Source organism: Cervus elaphus, chromosome 5, assembly GCF_910594005.1.
Source record: "Cervus elaphus chromosome 5, mCerEla1.1, whole genome shotgun sequence".
Classification (NCBI taxonomy): Eukaryota; Metazoa; Chordata; class Mammalia; order Artiodactyla; family Cervidae; genus Cervus; species Cervus elaphus.
The window spans coordinates 106832851-106846594 of record NC_057819.1 but is presented as its reverse complement, the minus strand read 5'-3'; the positions used below and the strand labels follow the sequence as shown (position 1 = coordinate 106846594).

The window sequence follows — 13744 nt, the reverse complement described above, 5'->3', positions numbered from 1 at the left end:
CCACAATGAGATATCACTTCACACTCTCTAGGACGACTGCTATCAAAAAAAAAAAAAAATGGAACATAAGCAGTGCTGGTGAGAATGTGGAGAGACTGGAACCCTTGTGCACTGTTGGTGTGGATGGAAAATGATGAGCTGTCCCTGTGGGAAACATGGCAGGTTCTCAGAAAACTGAAAACAGAACTACCGTATGATCCAGCAATCCCACTTCAGGTCCACACCCAGTAGAGCTGAGAGCAGGGCCTCAAAGAGTATTTCCACTCTTGTGTTCACAACAGCATTATTCCTAATAGCCAGGGAGCAACCCAGGTGTCCAGACACAGATGACAGATAAATAGAACGTGCAGATTCACACAGAGGAATATTACTCAGTCTGAAAAAGGAGGGAAATTCTGACACCTGCTCCAAGATGAGTGGACCTCCAGGGTATTATGCTGAGTGAAATAAGTCAGACACAAAAAGACAAATACTGCATGATTCCCCTTATGGGAGGTTCCTAAAGCAATCACATTCACAGAGAGAAAGTAGAATGGTGGGTGCCAGGGGCTGGGGGAGGGAGTGGGGAGTTACTACTGAACTGGGGACAGAGCTGATGATAAAGGTCCAGAGAGTGGGTTCATGAACACGTGAATGCGTTTAATACTTAAGAGTGGTTAGAATGGCACATTTTGTTACATCTATTTTAACAAGCTTTTTAAAATACTAAGGCAGGCAGTATTCTCTCCCACATTTAGAGGAAGCAAGGCTCAGAGAGGTTGGGACGCTGGCCAGGATCACACAGCTGGATAGGCACTGACATCTGGTCTTAGGTCTGTCTAACAGCTGGGCACTTGCTGATGTGGCCCCAGCTGTCAGCACCGTGAGTTTGGAACCAACGCTGCCCTGTCCAAACTGTTTAGTTCTCCAGAGAGACAGTCACCAGGCTCTTTAGCTAACAAAAGCTTCATACAACGTGCATGTCCACTGACAGCGTGAACCCCATGACCTCTGTGCACACTGGAAGTAGCTGGTTCCACTGGACGCAGCTGCGGGGAAGGCATGCTCATTCTGCACACGCAGCCCAGAGCTCACGCTCCATCAACAGTGGTCCTTCCCAGCGGTCACCACACTCCAGGAACCTGGCCGCAGCTCTGGACATCAGTGAGCTGGCCTGCGGTCTGCATGGACAACCCTCACTGCTTCAGGCTTTACCAAAAAGCAAGTATCCTCAACCTCCTCACCCTCTTTAGTCGTCACCCTTGACACCCAAAGACTCTCCACCCCACAAAAGGAGCAAGCCTGCCCCAGGGGCGAGAGTGGCTGGGTGAGCCCGTGTGCGGGGCTCTGGGTGGGGGCCGGGGGCCCTTCACTAGGGCCCACGGTGTCACCCGGCTGCAGCAGAGGTGGCATTTGATGAATCCCCCTCCTCTGGGGGGCCTTCCCTGGTGGCTCAGCAGTAACGAATCCGCCTGCAATGTAGGAGACACAGGAGACGTGGGTTCCAACCCTGAGTCGGGAAGATCTCCTAGAGGAAGGAAATGGCAACCCACCCCAGTATTCTTGCCTGGGAAATCCCACGGACAGAGGGGGGGAGGAAATCCCACAGACAGTCTGTGGGGTCACAGAGAGTCAGACATGATGAGCACGCACGCACGCAGGCACCTCCTTGGGGGAGGAAAGTGTGGGGAGGGAGGAAAGGAGGAGGAGCCAGGGGCCAGTGCAAAGAGGCAAAGGTCAGGATGGAGGAGAGGCCACGCCACCCAGCCACAGGCAGCACCGCTGGGCCCTCAAGGGCCATCATCGTGGGGATGGGGCTGGGGCAGGCATCCAGGAGGAATGGCCGAAGCACCGTCCAGTCTCGAGCCAGGAAGGCTGGACGCAGAGGCTGCGTGAGGCCAGGGCAGCGCAAGGCAGCAGCTGGAGGGGTCCGCGACGAGACTCTTGCCCCCTACTCACTCTGCCACTCGGATCTCTGAGGGGCCCACCCCCAGAGGAGGGACCCCCCCCAATCTGGGGTCACACACAGTAGGGCCTCTGCGGCCTCCTAGTAAAGCCGCTCACCTTCTACCTTTCGGAGCCAGTGAGGGGACAGGCCAGCTGGCCAAAGGGCCACCATCCGCCTGTGGTCTGTCCCATCTCAGCATGGGTCACACACAGACTCAGGAAGAGAGAACAGGGGACACCAGCAAGGCCAGGGGACACTGTCTTGGAGGACTGATAGAGGAAACTTCCATCAGTGAACCCCCCCACCCCTCCTCCTCACCACCGGGAAGGGGGTCAGAGGCGTGAGAACCTCTCCTCGGGGTCAGCACTCTCTATTCAATCACCAGGCTCTGAGTTTCCAGCAAAAGATAGAGGTTCCTTTTGAGTATAAAGAACCGACCCCAGAAGAATGCCTCTTTATTTTCATTTTGCTGGAAATGCCTCAGACATACAACTGTGGTATCTGGCTCAGCTGAGACAGAAGGAGGGAAGGCTGACAAAGGAGCTCAATTCGCTTCTCAGTTTCCTTTCCTCATAAAAGAATTCCTGCCATAGGACCAAGCTGGATCTGACTGCCCTCCAACTGTGGCCACGCCCATGGGCTCCCTCCCCAGGCCGGAGGACGCCAAGTTCAGGCTCATTTCTGTTATCACGTAAATTGTCAAAACCCAAGATAAATAAATCCTGGTGCAACGGCAGAAACACAATGCTCCAGAGGTCAGGGGGCAAGTCATTCCCGCCGGCCAGCCCTCAGGATGGAGACAGATCAAAGTGCCAGTGACCCGGGCAGCAAAGGGCTGACCTTCCAGAGGTCTCCAGTGATATGCTAACGGCCAGGGGCAAGGCAGAGCTGGACAGGGCTGTGCAGGGCTGGGCGGAGCAGGGGCAGACACAGAGCCCATTAAACCTTCAGAGCCTGTCATCCTGATGCTGTTGCCATGGCGTTTTCTCCATTCAGAAAAGGCTGCCCCCTGCCTGGTGTGGGCTGGGGGCCAGGGTGCTTGAATGTCAACCCTGGGACTTCCCTGGTGGTGCAGTGGCTAAGGCTCCGAGCTTCCATTCTGGTTGGGATGTCTGGACCCTGACGGCAAGGTTCTTTTCCAGCAGCAGTCCACCCCATCCTGCCACAGGGTCCCTCCCACATGCTCTGAAGTTCAGGGCCGTGATTATGGGAGGACACTCCAGTCCAGGGGCTTGGTTTCTTGGCTGCTGATTTCTACACTTTGATGTGAAATACAGCGACATCAGAAGCAGCCAGCACCAGACGCTAAAGAGGGCTGGGTTAGCATTTTTGCATTCAGCAGCCGCGTCTTGGTGAGCCTGGAGGAAAAACAGCCGAATCTTCAGCCTCCTCCACAATCAAGAGAGTGGGAAGGAGCCCAGAGGGGCTGGGCTGCTTCCTGTCGGGGGTGGAGAGGAGAAAAGGGCTCTGCATGGGCAGGACTCATCTGACAAGATGCCCCATCAACTTGAGATGAGCCTTCTGGGCTCTGGATGGGTTCAGGCCAGTGAGGCAGGTGGGGTGGACCAGCCAGGTGGAAAGGAACTCAGTCCCAGCACTGCACTCAGAGCCGTGGATGCCTCTGCTCTGGGTCCCTGACCTCCTAGTGGATGTTAATTGCAGCTGCTCCCCTTTCACTAGAGACTCGCCCTGTTTCATGGGGTGTCCTTTTCTACAACAGGGGGCCCCACTCTTCCCTCACCCTCTTAACGGCAGATGAAGGGCCAGAAGAAGGTGCACAAAGAATAACCTGACCAGCCCACAGACTCCAGAGGCAGCTTCCTCTGTAACTTTGAGGCAAAATAAAACACGGTGGTCCCCAGGCAGGGCACACAGGACCAGACAGGCCAGGAAGAACCAGCCAGAGCTGATGTGAAGTCCTCAGGGGCTGGGGAAGGCCCTGTCCCCACCCTGCAGCTGGAGAAGGCAAGGGTAGGGGCCTGATGGAGATCGTGCTCCTGACCTTGGCTGCAGGTGAGGCCGCCCTGCCTGGTCCCACCCTGAGCCTTCCCATCGGAGCCTGGGGGCAGAAGGCAGGTGCAGACATGCTCCCGGGGGTGGGGGTGGGGGGGGGGGGGGGTCCCTGCACAGGGCCATCCAGCTGATGACTGCCGAGGGTCGGGCACTGGGAGGCAGAGGGAGGCAGGCAGACCTTGTCCCTGCCCCACTGCCTGTGGACCGGGCTCAGTCCTGGCTCTGCCACGTCACCCCTGGGCCCTGGACCCGACCTCTGCCTCTTCCTCTGAGCGCTGTTTCTGTCAAATGAGGTCGCGGATCCGGTGATTTCTGACCCCCTCAGTCCCCCACTCTGCTCTGACAGCACACTGGCCTATGGACACTTTTTCTTCTTCTTTTCTTGCTGATTTTTTCTTTCTTTTTTTTTTTTTTACCGTGGTAAAATATACGTGGGCTTCTCTTATAACTCAGTTGGTAAAGAATCCGCCTGCAACACAGGAAACCCTGCTTCGATTCCTGGGTCAGAAAGATCCGCTGGAGAAGGGATAGGCTACCCACCCCAGTATTCTTGGGCTTCCCTTGCGGCTCAGCTGGTAAAGAATCCGCCTGCAATGCCAGAGATCTGGGTTCGATCCCTGGGTTGGGAAGATCCCTTGGAGAAGGAAAAGGCTACCTGCTCCAGTATTCTGGCCTGGGGAATTCCATGGACTGTATAGTCCATGGGGTCGCAACGAGTTGAACAGAACTGAGCGGCTTTCACTTTCACAATATACATAACATATAATTTACCACCATAACCGCTTCTCAGTGCACAGCTCAGGGCCATTAAGCACAAGTACACGTAACCGTCCCCACCACCACCTCCAGAAAGGACGCATCTTCCCAAACTGCAGCTCAGTCCCCTGAAACCCTCACTCCTCACCCCTCCCCCAGCTGCTGGCACCCACCCTTCTATCTTCTGTCTCTGAAGTTGACTCCTCTAGGAACCTCACAGAAGTGGGTATTAATCCTTTATCAGATACATGCTTTGCAAGTATATTCTCCCACTCTGCACTGCTAAATCCAGTGTCATGAAGTTTTCTGTTTTCTCCTAAAACATTTATAGTTTTATTAATAGCTCATGTTTAGCTATTAACTGATTCATCATTGGGTTTTCTAGATGGTATAAGGTGAGGTTCCAACTCCAATCTTGTGCATGTGGACACCCAGTTTTCCCAGTTCCATCTGTTGGGAAGACTGTCTTTCTCCTACTGGCTGATCTTGGCACATGTGTCAGATATCAGCTGACCATCCATGGGAAGATTTGCCTCCGGGCTCCCTGTTTCGTCCTGTAGTCTCTGTCTCTCTCTGTGCCAGGGCCACACTGCTCTGATGATGGTGAGTTCTGAAATCAGGAAGTTGCAGTCCTTCTACGCTATCCCTCTTTCTTTTAGTATGTTTATTTTTATTTATTTTTGAAAGAAATATTTATTCGGCTGTACACAGATCTTCAGTCTTTCAGTTGCGGCATTAGGGATCTAGTCTCCTGATCAGAGATGGATTCCAGGCCTCCAGCATTGGGACTTGGGAGTCTTAGCCGCCAGACCACCAGAGAAGTCCCAACTTTGTCCTTCTTTGTCAAGGTTGCTTTGGCTATCTGGAGTCCCTTGAGATGCTATATGAATTTTAGGATGGAGTTTTCTATTTCTGCAAAAAAAAAAAAATGCTGGTGGGATTTTGAGTGAGATTGCATTGAGTCTGCAGATCACTTTGGGTTAGTACTGTCAGCTTCAAAGTATGAAGTCTTCAGTCCATGAATATGGGATGTCCTTCCATTCATTTATCTTCTCTCATTTCTTTTGGACTTCCCAGGTGGCTTAGTCAGCCTGCCAATGCAGGAGATGCAAGAAATGCAGGTTCAATCCCTGGGTCGGGAAGATCCCCTGGAGGAGGACATGGCAACCCACTCCGGTATTCTTGCCTGGAAAATCCTGAGGACAGAGGAGCCTGGTGGGTTATAGTCCGTGAAGCCAGGAAGAGTCAAACATGACTGAGTGACTGAGCAACAACAAAAAGATTTCTTTCAGCAATGTTTTGCAGTTTTCAGTGTACAAGTCTTTTACCTCCTGGTTAATTCCTAGGGATTTTATTCATTTGGATGCTATCATAAATAAAATTGCTTTTTTAATTTCCTTTTCGGATTGTTCACTGTGTAGAGAAACAGCTGAGTGTTGACTCATATCCTGCAGCTTTGCTGAATCTATTTATTCATTCTAACAGGTTTTTTTTTTTTTTTCCTTTTTTCATGAAACCTTTAGGGTTTCTTACATACAAGGTCACATCATCTGTGAATAGAGATGGTTTTACTTCTTTCGTTCCCACTTGGATGCCCTTCATTTCTTTTTTCCTGTAGCGGGTTAGGACTCCCAAGACTATGTTGAACAGAAGTGGTGAAGTCAGTGTCCTGGGCCTGACGTATGGCTTTACCAAACCTGATCATCGCAGGGAGAGGAAACACAGGGGCGAGAAGACCTAGTGCAGCCGAGCTCTCACCTCAGGGAAAGGTAGATCATCTGCCTGAGTGTGAGCACGGGAACCCCAGCAGAGGCTTGAGGACTCTGCCTGCCAAGGGGTCTCATATCTGCGTCCAGCTCTGAGGAGGTCACTGGGGCTTCTCTGGCCTGGAAAGCCATGCCCCCCAAGCCTGCCCAAGGACAGCGCCACCCCACAGCCTTCCCGTGCCTCCTGCCGTAGGATCTCGAGGGGCACGTCTGATGGGCACCCATACTTGATGGTATGGTCTACAGTCCACATGACAGCGGAGACCTCAAGGCCTCCCGACGCTGTTCTGGGAGCTTCTTCCCATCTTACGGCCACTGGGGGGACCCTGGCTCTCCGTCTAAACTTGTGGCTGAGCAAAGGACCTGTGCTACTGAGCAGCGGTGACTGCACATCCTCTGGGGCCCTAGGCGGCCTGGTGAGATCGGAGCCAGGCTCCAGCTCTCCCCCGCGTCTCCCTCTAGGCTCAGAAGCCGGAGAATCAGGCGTCATAGTGGAGTCTGAGCAGGGAGTTGAAACCCAGGCTTTGGCGTGTTCAAGCTTCAGCCAATTACTGTGTGACCCCAGGAATGTGACCTCTTCAAGGCTTTCTGTTGTCTGTAAGATGTGATAATCACAGCAGTCTTCTCACAGGGCTGCTGGGAGGTGAACTCAACACAAAACAGGAAGCCCTGCGGAGCCCCCGACACAGCCACACAAAGACTGGAACCCCCACCCCACCCCCGCCTCCCCAGGGCGTCCCTTGCTTTCCCGTATCACCACTGCCACCTACAGGTAAACAGCAGTCCACAAGCCATCCTGGTCACCCGAGCCTACAAACACCCAGCATTCTGATTCGGGCTTCTCCACCACAAGGGTCTCCCTCAGAGGGAAGCCCCACAACGGCCTGGCCCATGTGCAAGGCGGAGGGACCGCTTCCTCGGGGATCCAAACGCTGAAGCTCCCAGGTCTCAGGGCCCAGCTATAAGGTTCCCCGCGAGTCACTCACAGCGGGCATCATGTTTCCCAACTTTGGACGTGGGCCCTGGGGCAGGGGGCCCAAAGCACTGCCTGCACCCCACTGGCCACACCGCTGACCCCAAATCCCCCAGCCACTGAAGTCACTCCTCTCACACGGGGGTCAAGAGAGCACACCGTGGCCTCTTCACAGACACCGTCTCATGCGCCACCCCGCTCTGAGGCAGCCCTCGTCAGAGAGGAGAAAAGGGAAGCCGAGGGGTGAACAGCCCAACTGCACACGGCTGGCAGGGAGCACCAACCAAGGTCATCCTGGCGCACAAGGCCTCAGACCCTGACACTCCGGGCAAGGCTGGGCCTTGAGTACACCTGGGTCCCCAGCCCCCGGACACAGCCGCGGCTCCCCCACCCCCAATCTCACAGGTGAGCTCAGAAGGGCTGGCTGAGAAGCGTGCAGAGAGCAGGGTGAGGGGTCAAGTGCAATCAGCTGCTCCCCTTGTTGTTGTTTTCTATTTTAATTAATAAACTGTCAATACTGGAATAATTTCAGATTTACTGAGAAGCTGCCAAGATAGTACAAGGATCCCCAAGGGCTTGTCTCCCAGTTTCTGCTCATGTTAACATCCTTCAGGGACACCCTTCACGTGTCAAAACTGAGACGCTAACAGCAGCTCAGGACTACTAACTCCAGACTTTATTCCGAGTTTTCCAGTTTTTCCACTAAGATGCCCTCTTCTGTCCAGGATCCAGTCCAGACCAGCATGTTATATTTAGGTTTCTCCTCACTTTAAACGCCTACTTTCTTTAAAGACTGGCACATTCATAAAATCCTGAACTCTCTCTCCCACCCGGGCAGCTCAGTTCCGAAGGGCAGTGCCCTGCCAGCCGATCCCACACCCCGTCCCGGCCGAATGAGGACACCACGTCCTCCCAGACCCCGACAAAGGAGCCCTTCAGGCCAGCCCAGAAGCAGAGAACAGAGGCTGGTCATCCACGCGGGCCTGAGCTGCTGGTCCAAGTTCTTTCTAACTGGAATTCCCCTGGAAGGCAGGGCAGTGGTGGGGGGAATCCATAGCTTTAAATACATGTTCTCTAGAGGCAGAGCCTGGAAAATCCCATGGAGAGAGGAGCCTGGCAGGCTACAGTCCATGGGGTCGCAGAGAGTCATACATGACTGAGCGATTTCCCTTTCTTTTCTAGACCCCACTGGGGTCTAGATGGGGAATTTCCCCAGGTCTTGTAAATAAAGGTGTGGAGAGGAGCTGGGGGAGACAAGGACCTAGGGCTGGGGGGCACCAGGGGATGCGGGAGGAAGGCTGGGCGGGGGAGGGGGTCTCCAGCTGTTATCCGCTGGGCCAGTTGACAGGAAAAGGTCTCTTAGGGGTCAGGGCTCAGATTAGGGCTGTGGGAAATGGAGCAGGCGTGCAGCCCAGTTGCACCCTGAGGGCAGGGGCCAGGGGAAAGGGCCGGGCATTGAGGGCTTCCAGTTCAACCTCAACCCCAACCTGACTGCAAGGACTCCCACGGCGCATTGACGACAACCAAAACACACACACACACACACACACACACACACACACACACACACACACACACGGGAGAGGTCATCCGGAGGGTCTCTCTTCTTAAATGTTTGAATTTTCCCAACACTAATAGTAAGGAAAACTTCAGTAGGAAAGGCACAGACTGCTTCTCCCTGTGGCCCACCCAGATAAGCCCTGAGGAAATGCTGAGCGGGAGGGGAGCTGATTCGGCAAAGGTGCCTAAATGAGGAAACCTCTGCTGTTCCCGCAGATGAGAGGACAGCCGCTTGACGAGGTCCAACCACAAGGCGCAAACGTACATGCCTTTTAAAAATGATAAACGCCTTGGCTCGCCACCAAGTGGAAATCAGTGCAGGAATGCTAAGTGAACATCCAGAGCCAAAGTGCCCCGTGCAGACTGATCTCCGCCAGGCAGAAATGCGTGCTCGTGGGCGAGAACACACAGCCAGTCCTCTCTGCGCTGAACTGAGCCTGCTTCCCTCCCTCTCTGGTCCCCCCACAGCCCCGGGGCCACGTGGGGGCCCCTCTCGGAGCCCAGGGACCCCATGGCACAGATGTCCCCCAAGCAAAACAATCTAAATGGTCGCAGTCCAGTCCAAGGTTCAGTCGGGTTTGTTCTGTGGAGCCGTTCCCACCTTCTGGGACCATTTGGGAAAGGCGTCCAGCTTGGGAGGAGTGCGGACAAAACCAAACCACACTGGGCCAGGCGAAGCCATGCTGTGCCCCTGCCAGCCGGCCCTGGACCTCTGTGCCCAGTTCCCAACGCTCACGCCCCAGGCACAGCCACCCCAGACCAGGCTGGGGGACGAAGACCACCCTCCATGCCACATCCCAGTGCCGACTCTGTGTCTCCCAAGGCCTGGGTGGCCCCCTCTGAGCAGCAGGCTTTGGGGGACATGCTTTGATATGGATGTTCCAGAGAGAACAGAGTCAGAAAGAAACCCAGAAAAGGCCATTTTTCAGGGCAGTGGTTCTCAGCTCTTTCTGGATGGAATGTTAAAAGAAGAGTAATTCCCTATGAGCATCTGGGAAGATCTTTCCAGAAAAGTGCGCAGGTACTTAACTCAGCACACACTCTGGACGGGCTCCCCAAGAGCCCCACCCTGGTCGGAGAGCACCCTGACTGGGACCAGTCTCGAGCGCCTTGGCTGCCCTGGTCATAAGAACACCTGCAAAGTTAAGCGGAACATGAATGCCCAGGGCAGCCAGGTGGCCACAGCACTCCCAGGAGGGCCCCGCAGGGCAGGTGGGCAGACTCTCCACTGGGGGTCTCAGCCGCTGGACCAGGAGCAGCTGTGGGACTGGGGTGCTGACGCTCACTGTGCCGTCATCTCCCCGAGGGCTTCCTTAAGTGCCCTGGGAGCCGGGAGCTGCCCCCACACAGCCTTAGTCTGTTCTCCCGGGAAGAGCTGGTCCCGGGTTCCAGGGAATGAGTGAGTCACCAATGACTGTGACGACGTCTCCCCCACACACACACATACTCGGAGACTCCAGGATTCCCTGAGACCTGCTCGCCCACTCCTGGTTCAGGACTCGTGGTCCCGGCAGCCTGTGGCCCGTAGCCCATCAGCGCCAGAAGGCCCAACCATCACTGCCCTGTCCTCTTGGCCCTTTGCGGCCACTCCCTGCGACTGTGCAAGGAAGTCAGTCCAAGTTTCTTCCCACCAAGTGTTGGAACACACGTAAAGGCCTGCTTCCAAAAGGAACTTATGGTCATTTCTATAATAATTTATACTCAAGGTAAATGAAATGAAGGCTGGAAACCACGTGGAATAAAAGAGGAAACGAGTTATGACAACTCCTGGCACCCTAGGTAAAAGATACAGACAAGGAGCCTTGGTCCTCACTGTCTGACTGAGGGCAGAGCAAGCCACACTCCACCAGGAGGGTGGCCATCTTTTCCTGATGTTGAGGGACTTGGAGGTGAACATACCGCCATCCCTCCTGTATTAAGGACCAATGAGCAGGGTCATATGAAATGCCTTGAAAACAGCATCATATAAAAGGCAAAATGTTCTCCTTCTGCCTTCCTGGCATCCGTGCCCTCCCCGACTCACCCCCACCACCTCCCCAGCCTCCCCAGGCCCCCGGGTGACGGCACGGCTCCCCTCAGCCGGGCTCCTCCAGGTTCCCAGAACCACTGCGACCTTCCCCAGCTCACCTGCACTCACTCTAGATCCTGCCTCTTCAAAGATCTCCCCGACTCCCAGTCCAGAGGCCTCCCCCAGCACACCCCCGCGCTCCCACCGTTGCCCAGCACCCGCACCATTGAGGCAGGTCACACGGCCTCTCGTGTGACCGGGTCAGGCCGACCTGAGCCGCAGTCTAACTCTGGTGGTTATCGGCTGTGTGACCTTGAGCAAGTAACTAGATCTCTCTGAGCCTCAATGTCTACATCTACGGATTGGGAACAGTAACGTCCACATCTTGCGAAGCTTCTGTGAGAACTAAGGCTGGCCCAGAGCAGCAGGCAGAAGTAGGGCAGGCACGGCTGCGACCGCGGCTGGTCTGTGCTCCCGTTACTCAGTTGTGTCTGACTCTTTGTGACCCTGTGGACTGCAGCCCACCAGGCTCCTCTGTCCATGCGATTCTCCAGGCAAGAATACTGGAGTGGGTTGCCATGCCTTCCTCCAGGGGATCTTCCCAACCCAGGGATAGAACCCAGGTCTCCTGCATTACAGGCACATTCTTTACCACTGCCCACCTGGGAAGCCCAATACTGTGGAGACCCCCAGCAAACGTGGTCCCTGAGGGTGACTAGAGGAGCATCTCCAGGATGCCCTGCACCAGGGGAGCTCAGGAACAGGGTTGTCTGAAAAGTCTGACCGTGTGGAATCAGAGACCCGACAAGTGGTGGACTCATGCTGGGCCCAGGTCTGGAACACAGAGCTCCTGATCCCAGGCCACGGTTGGTCCATGGGACACTGTCAGAAATGCCCCCACCCCAGGGTCTCAAGGGCACTGACCTCCTGCTTCTCAAGGCAAACACCCTCGTCCCGGTGAAAAGATCACTTTCATCACACAGGTCTCAATCCTCATGCAGATCATGCTATTACAACCTGGGGCGACCACCTTGCCCGAAGAGCCCCTCTGGGGAACGGGTGTGCACTTAATTGTTACGAATGTGCACTGCTGACCAGAGTCTCAGTGAACTGCAGATACAATCTATCAGCTCTCGATGGCTAATTTGGTAGAACATGAATCCTGCGAGTTCTAATAACTCACAGGAGACTCCTGGAGCACTTACACGCTATATGTCTTCCACACTCATAAAACAACCATAATTACCTTTCATGGGTGAGATGGTCTAGTAATTCTTAAGTGATTTAACCCGAGAAAGTCTACGGAAAAAACTAACTTCAAAGAATTTTTGTCTCAAAAGAGGAAGACGAAACCAAGAACTGACGGGTCTGTTTTTTTTTTTTGTTTTTTTTTCTTTTTTTAAGAGACAGGGTCTCGCTATATTGCCCAGGCTGGAGTACAGTGACTACTCACAGGCGCGATCCCACTACTGATCAGCACGGGAGTTTTGACCCGCTCCGTTTCCGACCTGGGTCGGTTCACCCCTCCTTAGGCAACCTGGTGGTCCCCCGCTTCCGGGAGGTCACCATATTGATGCCGAACTTAGTGCGGACACCCGATCGGCATAGCGCACTGCAGCCCAGAACTCCTGAGCTCAAGCGATCCTCCAGCCTCAGCCTCCCAAGTAGCTGGGATTACAGGCGCGCGCCACAGCGCCCGGCGACGGGTCTGTTTTTTAACCTACCTGGCTTCATCCCCTGGGAACATATGCATTGCAAGGACTCAGCCCCAGACAGCCGTGCAAAATTGTGTCCAAAACAGTTCTGAATTTTCTGTTTTGGAAGTTCCCTTCAGAAGTCCTGTGACTGTGAGGGGAAGCCAGGACTCCCAGGGGGCAGGCAGGGGCAGGGGGTGGGAGCTCTTTGGAACCAGACAGTCATGGATGTAAGTCTCACTTAAAAACACTGGGGAAATAACCTAAACGGGAGAAGAATTTGAAAAAGAATAGATACATGTATATGCATAACTGAATCACTTTGTTGTACACTTGAAAGTAACACAACATTGTTAATCAACTATGTGTGCTTCATCGCTCAGTCGAGTCTGACTCTTTGTGACGCCGTGAACTGTAGCTTGCCAGGCTCCTCTGTTCGTGGAAACATTCAGGCATAAAAAGTAGGGAAAACAAACAAACAGGAGGGACTATCCCTGATGGTCCAGTGGCAAAGACTCCACGCTTGCAATGCAAGGGGTCTGGGTTCAATCCCTGGTTGGGGAACTTGATCCACATGTTGCAATGAAGATCCTATGTGCCACAATTAAGACCTGGTGCAGCCAAATTAAAAGAAAACACTGATGAAACCGATTGGTGTCGTTTTCAGGGCTCAGAAGAGCTCCGGGACCATAGTCCTTTATGTCTCAGTGCAGAGAATTCAGCAAGAGCAAAGCGGTAGATAAGAAGGGATTTATTAGGGGACTTCCCTGGTGGTCCAGTGGCTAAGACTCCATGCTCTTAGTGCAGGAGGCTGGAGTTCGATCCCTGGTCAGGGAACTAGATTCCACATGCTGCAACCAAGAAGTTGCACACAAAGAACCTGCAGGTAACAATGAAGATCTGCTGTACCCAAATATATAAATTTAAAAAAAAATTGTTAAGTAGTCTATTAGAACAGGATGCTTGTGAGGTTTGCTAGCAGGCAGGCAAGAAAGGACGAACTCTGAGAACTTAATGAGCTACAATTTTTTGCTGCTGCTAAGGCGC

At 53.9% G+C, this 13744-nt stretch overlaps 1 protein-coding gene and 1 long non-coding RNA gene across 8 annotated transcripts in view; both read right to left on the bottom strand.

The window, feature by feature from the left end:
• The window catches only part of TOM1L2 (target of myb1 like 2 membrane trafficking protein), a 72226-nt gene that overhangs the window by 33991 nt on the left and 24491 nt on the right, over positions 1–13744 (bottom strand). The gene's annotated exons all lie outside the window — the stretch shown is intronic.
• On the bottom strand, positions 4772–12703 carry LOC122694817. 2 transcript variants are annotated; one of them, XR_006341244.1, is made up of 4 exons: positions 12496–12703; positions 10033–10037; positions 5336–5344; positions 4772–4783 (listed from the first exon to the last, which is right to left on the bottom strand). It is a non-coding gene; the product is annotated as an uncharacterized LOC122694817 (long non-coding RNA). The 2 variants fall into 2 exon arrangements; XR_006341243.1 differs by lacking the exons at positions 4772–4783; positions 5336–5344; positions 10033–10037 and adding exons at positions 6740–6749; positions 7267–7272.